This window comes from Sycon ciliatum, chromosome 4 (genome assembly GCF_964019385.1).
Source record: "Sycon ciliatum chromosome 4, ocSycCili1.1, whole genome shotgun sequence".
NCBI classification, from domain to species: domain Eukaryota; kingdom Metazoa; phylum Porifera; class Calcarea; order Leucosolenida; family Sycettidae; genus Sycon; species Sycon ciliatum.
The window spans coordinates 5,591,565-5,602,232 of record NC_088646.1 but is presented as its reverse complement, the minus strand read 5'-3'; the positions used below and the strand labels follow the sequence as shown (position 1 = coordinate 5,602,232).

Below are 10,668 nucleotides of genomic sequence, written 5' to 3'. Positions count from 1 at the left end.
CTACGTGAAGCAAGAGCTTGATGCACCATACGATGACACACCAGCAAAGGTGATGTTAGGTCAAGCTAGAGAATCCATCATATACACCAGCAGATTGCCGGACCACGCAGCAGGAGCACACGTTGATACTGACGAATCTTAATGTTTCGACTCATAATTGGTCAGTACAGACAGCAGGAAATAATGAGCGGATTCTGAGCCAGAGTGCTCTGCCTCCAGATGGGCTATTATGGTAAACATGTAATGTGGATTCGAGTTTCATCTCCAATTTGTTTTATTGGAACACGAGCCTGGAGGTGTCCTGCCCTAAGCCATGGAGCATTGTGGTGTGCTTATTATCATTGTTTCGAATCTCACCCTCTTTTATTATACATTATTATTGTTATTTAAAAGTTGAACACTGATAGCTTTGCAATACATGTTTTTTGAACTATATTTTCAAATTTAGGCTCATTATTTGCGAAGTACATGCATCTACCAAGAACAACTTTCAAGTAACACACCCTTGTGTCTATGATTGTAGGTAGCCCAATGAGTGACCGAACACGCCCTTGCTTCTATGATTGTTAGGCCTTGACGGATTATGCTAGCATAATTTTTCGCATAATTCCTACCAATGGTTGATAAATATGGTGGTAAACACACACCTGGCAATAGGGCGGTAAACACACGCCTGCCCACACACGCTCTCTAAGCTGCAAAGTTCTGGCACAGAGCTCTCCTTCTCACCACCACCACCATCAGTTCGCGCCTGGCGCCTAGTCGATGCATGGTTGGCGGTATCCGACATAGCAGGCTGGTACATCAAGTAGCGCATGGCATATAGAAGATGACACAGCAACGACATAGCTCTCTACGACAGGTCACAGCGAGACAGCTCACAGCGCGACAACTCACAGCGCGACAACTCACAGCGAGACAACTCACAGTGTCGTCAACTCACAGTCAAGACAACTCACAACCAAGACAACTCACTGCGCGACAACTCACAGTGTCGACAACTCACAGCGAGGCAACTCACAACGTCCTTATTTATGTAATGGTGCAATGAAGACCTGCAGTCCGTGGGGGTTGGTCCTAGTAAAAACGTACAATGTACATGTATAATGATAATAATAACGCGACGTTCCCGGCACTTCTCTATTTACTTTTGAAGTACATATAATGCAAAGGAGAAAATAACAGAGAACTTTAATCGAGAAAGAAGACAAAGCCTGAACAAGAAGAAGACAGTAATGAGAATAAAGTTAAATTATAAGATAAAATAAAAAATAAACAAATAATCTACGTGGAGATAAAAGTTTAATAATAGCTATGAAAAGTATGAATGCCGCAGACATCACCACGCAACATGACAATTTGTTCAAGGTTTGGTTTTGTGTGTTTCCAAAATCGATTTTCACGCTCCGATCATCAGTGGAAATACGGAACTAAAGAGATCAAGGGAAAAACAAAGGTTAAAAATCCAAAGAAGTGTGACACATGACGGGTAACTTGTGGTAAGTATTACAAAAAGTGAGAACTAAAATAAGGAGTAAGTGTGACAAACGGGCATGAACAGTGCAGAAACAACTCATGAACACGGGGTGCAAACTCACGAAAATAACCTAAGTGCTAAAACATGTTCTTTTTGCTTACACAAATCGGGCTTATGCGTACGAATACAAACAGCTTCAAGGACCTTCAACTGCTGGACATAACGGGCACGACACAGTACAGAGAAGTGGGAATCATCATACACACTCAAACAATCGGGACGAGATAACAAATGCAAGTACACAGCTGACTTCTTACGAATCTCACCCTCATCAGCTCCATCACCTTCCCTGCCACCTGACTCCTCCTCGTCCGTTTTACCACCATCACCACCAGCCGTCTCATCGTCATCCGCCTCGTCGTCATCCGCCGCCTCGTCATCACCCGCCTCGTCGTCATCTGTATCCTCGCCGTCATCCGCCTCGTCGTCATCTGTATTCTCGTCATCGGCTGCATCATCACCCAACTCATATTCACCACCAGTCAGTCGTCTGATACCATCCATGTTCTCCTTCCTACGTCTGTCCCGTGCCACTGTCCTTACCTCATCTACGTCCCGAGATTGTGTTCCGTTTTGCCCCCGGCTTCCGGTCTCCTTCGATGCTCCGCGTGGGCCTTGGCCATTCCTAGCATATATTTCGGTTGAATAATTGGCGGTCGACCTCCGTGGTCTCTGGACCCACGGATCAAGCGCCGGAGGGTGCTGCGGTGTCCGCACAGCCGGATACTGTGTCAAAGAAATGGAATCAATTTCTGTGATTGGCGGTACTGCCGTTGTTGCCGACTCCTCCCCAACCCCAGCCACCAACGGCACTGGTGGTGGTTCCGGTGGCGGCAAGGGCAACGGTGGAGAAGGCACATTCGGTTGGCTTAGTGATCCACCACTCTTCCTCTGCACCGTGTGTTCGACTTGCTCTGGTTGTGTCAGTGGTAGAGGGAGCGGGTTCTTGCGTGGTCTTCCCCGCTTCGGGCGCTTCGCTTTTGCTGCGTCCGGCAGCATGTGAAGTGGTACATGCTGCTTGATACGTGCGCTCAGGTGTTGAAGGGTCCTACCAACGTACCGGCTATCACAATTCCGGCACTCAAATTGGTAGACCAAGTGGCTCAATAGGTGGGATGGTAGGACATCCTTCCTCACCGTGAACGCTGTATTCGTACGCATAAGCCCGATTTGTGTAAGCAAAAAGAACATGTTTTAGCAGTTCATGAGTTGTTTCTGCACTGTTCATGCCCGTTTGTCACACTTACTCCTTATTTTAGTTCTCACCTTTTGTAATACTTACCACAAGTTACCCGTCATGTGTCACACTTCTTTGGATTTTTAACCTTTGTTTTTCCCTTGATCTCTTTAGTTCCGTATTTCCACTGATGATCGGAGCGTGAAAATCGATTTTGGAAACACACAAAACCAAACCTTGAACAAATTGTCATGTTGCGTGGTGATGTCTGCGGCATTCATACTTTTCATAGCTATTAATAAAAAATAACCTTGAAATTTCCTGTAAGAATCACATAATTATATGAAATGCCAAGTTTGTATACTTTGTATACTTTGTTTATAGTGGAAATCAAAACAGGCAAATGCCTAATAACATTGGACCCACTGTGAATAACATGTTAAAGGATATTGTGGAAAAAAAAAAGTAGATACAAGAGAAAAAGAGAAAGGAAAAATGACGGAAGGTTGGTTGCAACGAACAGATATCAATCCAGTAAGCATTGGAAAACCTATGTCGCTGATAATATATACTGCAAAGCTTGAGATTTAAAATCCAAATACCTATTTGAACATTTTGCTGCTGGTGGCAATCTATTCCACATAATGGCTCCAGCGTGCGTTAGGCGCTTAGCAGAACGAGCAGTGCTAGCAGGTGGGACCACAAGCAAGTTGCTTTGGCCTCCCCGAGTGCGAGTTGAGGGCACGACAGCAAAAAAGGACTCAAACAGGGTGCTACATGCATCATGCAAACATCGCCAGATGAAACAAAACATATTCAAGTGCACAGAAACCTGTAGATCACATACATGCATTCGATTTAGCAGGGGAGCAGTACTGGTCCACGGTGGCGACTTGCAGACTGCCCGAGCGGCACGTTTGAACAGCCTATGTAGCCGTTGTTCCTGGGCAACTGTCAAATACGGGTAGTAACTAATAGAAGCATACAAAAATTCAGGCAAAACGATAGATCTGAAGTAGGTGAGTCGGCATGGATACGGCAGCGAGGAAGCATGTCGCAGCAGGACAGCAATTTTGCCGGCAACACGACGAGCAACATGGTCCACCATTGTGGTCCAACTCATGTCCGAGTCAAAATGCAGGCCAAGGTATTTGGCAGATGTGACTACTGGTAGGACTTGTGAATTGCATACAACATTGATGTCGAGGGCTGCAGCTCTATGGTGTGGTATGGCGAGTATCTGCGTCTTGGTCTCGTTAAGGATCAGTCCACGTTTCTTCAACCAAGTGGCCAGGTACTGAACTGCTGCAGTGAGGCGCTGGGAGACAACTTCTGGCTGTGGACTGCTCGCACGCAGCGAGATGTCATCAGCAAACTGAATAGTGGTGACGTCATGAGGGGCAAGGTCGCCGGCAATATCCCTCACATACAGAACGAAGAGCAAAGGTCCGAGAACTGACCCTTGAGGAACCCCTGACTGGCTGTCATAAGTTGTACTTCTGGTTTTTCCTGTCTCCACGTATTGCCGGCGATACATCAAGTAGTCTGAAAACCATTGCAAAGCAGTGCTAGTGAGACCCAGTTCAAAGAGGTCCTCAACCAGAATGCTATGCTTTACCTTGTCGAAGGCTTTAGACATGTCGACAAATGCTACTCCTGTGTGCTGCCCAGCGGCTTGTGCTTCATTGATGTTCTCTACAGCTAGCGCTAAGGCATCTGCTGTGGAATGCTGGTGTCTGTAACCAAACTGACTAGTAGGCAAGAAATTGTTCGTGTTGAGGTACTGCAGAAGCTGCTTATGAACAATACGCTCAAGCACTTTCGACACTATCGGCAATAGGGAGACTGGTCGGTAATTCTTGGGTTGGCTGGGGTCTCCAGCCTTGAACAGAGGCCGTATCTTACCCACCTTCATTGCCGCAGGAAACTGTCCTTCTCTCAATGACTTATTAAATAGTAGCGTGAGTGACGGTGCCAGGATGTCAGCATGCATCTGGAGGAGACTTGCTGGAATATCATCACTCCCAGTGGCTTTTCTGGTGTCCAACTGTTCCAACATTTTCCGAGTAGTTGCAATGGAGACTGGCAAGAATTCCGAGAAGTGCACCGCAGGTGGAGGCCCAAGGGGTAGGCGTAGCTGTGCAGGGCGAGCTGGATCTTCCACAACTTTCGAAAAAGTGTCTCGAATCGCATCCACCGTGCACTGTGGATCCCTGTACGTCGACTGTTTGCCTGTCAACTCCTTGATTATTTTCCAAGTCTCTCTGGCATTTCCAGTACATTGCTGAAATTTGGAGTTGTAGAATTCCTGTTTCCGGGTCCTGTTGTAGCTAGTTGCCGCACGTCTGGCTGTACTAAATTCATCATAAGTCTCCTGTGTCTTAGCAGAGAGCCACTTTCGGTGCAACCTATTCCGCTTGTGTAGTAAGTACAACAATTGCCGGTCAATCCATGGCACTGAAGGCTTCTTCGTTCTGTGATTACTTTGAAGTGGGGCATGGACATCCAAAACCTCAATAAACCGGCTAGACCACTCGGTCCACATGGCGCTTGGGTTGCCGGTAATACTACACAAGTTCTTCTGGGTTAAGTCACGCCGGAAGTGATCGTGGTTTATCCGGTGATAGTTGCGGTATAAACGTGTGGTGTCAGATCCACGAGGCACAATGAGGTGAAAGTCACTGGCCACGGCAGCATGGTCACTGAAAGCGACCGGGATGATCTTCGCTGTAGTGGAAGGATCAAAATTGTTCAGTATCAAATCGAGGGTGCTGTCTTGTCCTGTTGAGCTAAATCGCGTAGACTTGTTGACACCGTGATGCAGAGCATAGCTGTTCAGCAAGTCAGATAAGTAGTGATACTGAGGGTCCCTGGCACTTAGGTCAATATTCACATTAAAGTCACCACAAACGATAGCATTTGGCTGTGGCCTTAGAGCAGCGCAAAGATGTTCGTCTAGCTTGTCCCAGTAACCCACAGGTTCAGATGGAGGGCGGTAGATCGTTCCAACAAGACAACTGCGGGGTTTGCAAGCGACTTCACACCAGCAACTTTCCACACCATCAGTTGTTATGTCGTCTCTTGGTTTTACCGGAAGACATGACTTCCAGTATATGCAAACTCCTCCTCCTACTCGACCACTACGGTCTCTGCGTGTTACACTATATCCAGTCAGGGCTATTTCTTGGTCCGAAACAGTGGCGTCGAGCCAGGTTTCGTTGACACAGACTATATCCGGGGCGTTGAGTTGTTGTGTGAGCAGTAGGATGTCATTGAGTTTGTTACGCAGGCTCCTGATGTTGAGAAATAGAACGCGAAGTGCACTTGGGTGGGTAGGAGAAGGTAGTGGAACTGACGGACTAAATGAGTCAGCAAGGGGGTTAAGTGAAGACATGGCTGTTCTTGTAAAAGTGGGTTGGAGTCTGGCAGTTGGGTTTGACTCTGTCATAGATTATGTAAAAGAAGATCAAATCAGTACTCAAAGGTTATCCCACCGATTGTAACATTCGCCAGGCTGCTGTCTGCATCCTCTTGTGAATCTGCATTTCCAACTGGCAGTTCATTACTTTCAGAAAATCCTTCAGTGCTGTGCAGTGCAGTCCTGGACTGTGCTGGGAAGGTGTGTTTCCCAGAAGCCAGGGTGAAGCCCTCAGCGTCAGGTGACTGGTGAGCTGTCTTTCCTCTGCAGAATTTGTTCATATCCTGCATTGGGGTTCTGCTCGGACTGGTGGTCTCATTGCGAGCCTGCTGCAACAGTTCCGATATATTCCTAGTACTCTGCTTGTCCTTTGGATCCGCGTGGGGTTGTGCTGGGTCCGTACAAGGTTCACGAGGTCGAGATGAGATCTCTGACTCTGCATCCGTAGATGAACTCGAGGCGCCAAGTACTGGAGGTGGTGGCTGGGGTTCAGAGCTGTGGTGCACAGAGTTGTTGGCTTGACCTGCGCTTGACCCTACCATACTGGAGTACAGCGTACCAGATGCAGAGTTCTTGCCCCGTTGCATCTGCTGAGTGCAATTTCTGGACACGTGGTGGCTTGACCCACACTTATAGCATGTTGGGGTCTGACCCTTGTGCCATACACGGATTCTCTGGTGTGTGCCAGGCAAGACAATCACAGAGGGGACAGCTACGGTCGGTACTATACTGACGTACACCGTTCCAGTGGTGAAGGTACAGGCTTCAATGGTTTTCACCTCCCGCTTTGGTTTGCCGATCACAGTGCCGAATTTCTCGATTGCAGAGACAATGGAGGGGAGGGAAACGTCTTCAGCCACGCCAAAAGCATGGACTGACACTACAGCACCATCTCCAACCACCAAGGTCAAAGGCGTTCCGTTAGCCTGCAGGCCTTTCGTCACAACATCGTCCCTTACTTCAGTGCTACAAAATGTAATTCTGCAGAATCCACGTCGGCCATTTAGATCTACTTGCTTCACATCTCCTGGTTTTACTCCAGCAGACAGCAACAGCTTTACGTAGAACGCATGATCGTTCCTTGGATGGTCCTCCCCTAACTGTATCGAACACACTCTCGACATTTTAGAAACAAACCCAAAAATCCCACGGATTCTCGGAGGTCAAAAACTTGCTGCCTACTCTACCAGGTCAAATTATGGCTTCTAAGTTCGCAGCAACTCCTCGTAGAAACTCATCCTTCGTCCTGGTCTCAAACGACCGGAGTATGGCACGAAGTCGCTTGTCCCGATCTTCATACTTCATACTAGGGAGATTTCAGGGATGCGGTGGCGTTGCGGTATGACTGGGCATTGGTTGATGTGCCTTCTACCTGCTCGTGTGGCCAACCGTTTAATCCGGCCCATGCCATGTGTTGCCCTACTGGTGGTTTCCCCACCATTCGGCACAATGAAGTTCGCGATATTCTTGCCGACTTACATACTGAGTGGTAAGCCGTGACTGTGTCTGAGAGCACATCATAGAGTGGTGCCTTTACAGGTTTTACTGAATGTTGACCTGGCTAGAAGTTTGCTCGGATGTCGCTGTCGAGCCTCAGCTTGCTCCGGTTTCGGGAGAGGTGTTTCTGGCAGCCTCAACTAACACCGCCAACGATGCTCGTGCTGATATCCGGGCTCGAGGGCTGTGGACCAGGGCACAGAATGCTTTCCTGGATGTCCGGTTCATCCCGATGCTCCGTCCTATGCCACCAAACCTCTCGACAAACTGTTGTGTGTGTGTTTTCTTTATTTGAATTCGCTAAAACCAAACGGACAGAACTGTCCAGTGACAAGGGAGCGAATGATGAGCGTCATAATCACTATGCATCAAAACATCTCAGGACAAAATGAGACAGACTATATTAAGGGAGGGTCTGCACAACACTTGTACATAAAGGGGAGTACGAGAACAAAGGCGCGGCAGAAGTCGAAGCAAGAAAGCAATCAACGCCAGAGATATTTTTGTCCACGTTGGCGGAGCATGAGAGGAAGAAGAAGCTGCAGTATGCAGTCCGTGCGCCAGATTCAAAAAAGTCGTCTAAAAGTTGACTTTTCATTTTCCGCACTGGGCAGTTTGCGGGTACTTTTTGAGTCGCATTCTCAATGGTGGACAATTTTGGAAAATGGTTTTGTGTCTATGGCTCGTTTGTTTTGGCATTTCGCTACCTGTGTGGTGAGCCTAAAAATTGCGCTTAGCCGTGGCAACGTAATGGTGTATTCCGTTTTTCAGCCAGATGACTTGTTTCGCTGTGGTCCGGCATCTTCCTAGATTCTCAGCCGTCGTCGAATTTGAGTATTTTCGAAACATTTTTTAGGGTGCAGGCGTGGGGCAAGGCTTTCACTCCCAGCCAATGGCACCATTTGGCATAACTCAGCCCTATGAACACGTCACCAGGCCCTCGTTAGTGTCCAGCCCATATTTCCAAAAATGGACTGGACTTGAAACTTGAGTGTACAGACAGTACTATGCATTATCCACGTAATGACAGTATGCAATAACTTTCGCAAGCTACACGACAAGGACTCGCTGCAGAATAACATAATGATATTCACACCATATGCCATTGTGGTGCACCGTGATACCAATGACAATATATTTATCGGTGATCAATTGCCTACTGGGTCGCTCCGTTGCCGAGAACGTCAACTTTGCGGACTGTGGAATGACCCGCGACACCGCCAACCACCCCTGACACAAAGCCAAATGCTAAAAGAGCTGACTGATACGGTACCTAGCAAGTTAACTGGATAATGCTTATCTTCAACAAAACCAGGACATAAAACAGTGCTATGATAAACTACCTCCAGTCACCGGAAACAAATACAGTGCATTACGCATATGGATAGAGATTGCACTAGTACATGTATAATTGTATACCAATCTTAGAGTAAGAAAACAAGTTATCGGGTCTATACCATCAGAGTTGGCAGCTATATGTATTGGATTCTCCTGGTGTGCAGAATGATGCTGGTGGCGTGGTTCATATCCACTGTTGGCTTGCTGTCGGCAGTGCCTTCACTATCTCACGTCTAAGGCATTTTATAGTCTGCATGACTTGGATCACAACGCCATAGTTATCCACACGAGAATGGTAATAAATCCAGATCACTAAGGCCTTCTTCATTACAGTTGGCGCAATACGTTCACCGGATCGCGTCTCCGACCTCCAAATTGTAATTATAGCTGGCTAGTCTGTTGTTTATTGGCAGACAAGAATTGCGATGCTTCTTCGAAAGAGGCAGTTTAGCAATGTCTGTCCATGACATATTCCGCATTGCTGTGTGTGGAAGGAAAGGTGCAACAACATTAGATTGCTGCTGGCCATAGACATCAAACTGCAACATCTGGGCTTCAGCTGTCACAGGTCCATTGACAGAGAGACTGCCGCATATTGCACATACTGCAAACTATTGACTTCATGCCATCGCCTCATGGATCAGAAGTCACCACACTGAAAGAAGAACAGCAGAGGAAAACAGAACTGATGCAGTTAATTGATGCAGTTAATTGGCAGCAACAAATTTACTCCTTCATTTCATTCGACGAATTTGAGTCGTGCAATGCAAGAAAATTAATAAGTCAGAGAGCAGGATCTAGGAGAGGGCAGGCACCAGTGCTGTTGTGCCTATAATAATTAGATGCTCAGAATTTCACCACAATAATGCACATAATACTGACATATTTACACTATGCAACCTAGTAGTCAACAAATTCAGAAAAAAAATCTAGTACTTCAGCTGGTGAAATATCCCACCTCTATCCCCTAAGCTCAAGTGTCCCTGTAAAATTGATAAAGGATTGGTAGATGCTCACTTGGAGTGGTGTTTGAAAAGTAACACAACAGGTCATGACGATTTAGAGCATGCTCAATTGTCTCTTCTCACAAAATCACAATATTGCCTGTGGCGTGGTTTATTTCGGGTGCAATTGTGGGGCACATAGGTATCACTCTAATTTCTCGTGCATTCGAAAGATAAAGCTTTGGTCTATCACCCCACAAAGCGGCTTTAGTGTCCGCGATGGGTAAATGCCTTACCTGGTGTGAAATTGGTGACCATATTCCTCGTTTCAGCAATTACAAAAATGAGACATTCGTCCTTGGTGGCTGCTCACGAACTGCAAGCTCCAAAATAATTTTCCAGGGTACGGCCATAGGTGTCTACATCACTCCGAGCCATCTCTCCAGTGTAGGAAAGGTCTCCTGACGAGACTAGAAGGGCTCTAAGCAGCAAATTATTCACCATTCGGAGATAGGCGAAATCAACAGAAAACAAGCCCGCAGGTGCGGCGCCTTGGAGGCTACGATTCCCGCGAGAAAATGAAAATCGGTCTCTCAAGGGCCTTGGCGCACGGACTGTATGCTGAGCGCATCATCAATGTGGACCGTGGGACATTTACTCCACTAGTTTTCACCACGGCCGGTTGTTGTGCGCCAGAGTGCTCCAGATTTATCAAGCGCCTGTGTGGCCTCATTTCGAGTGGGGACACGAAGTTGTA

General features: G+C 47.1%; 1 long non-coding RNA gene across 1 annotated transcript; it reads right to left on the bottom strand.

Moving 5' to 3' along the window:
• Positions 1–8,887: 8,887 nt before the first annotated feature.
• LOC135813599 (uncharacterized) lies at positions 8,888–10,400 on the bottom strand. Its single transcript, XR_010553032.1, has 2 exons — positions 10,208–10,400; positions 8,888–9,622 (listed from the first exon to the last, which is right to left on the bottom strand). It is a non-coding gene; the product is annotated as an uncharacterized LOC135813599 (long non-coding RNA).
• Between the last annotated feature and the right edge of the window lie 268 nt (positions 10,401–10,668).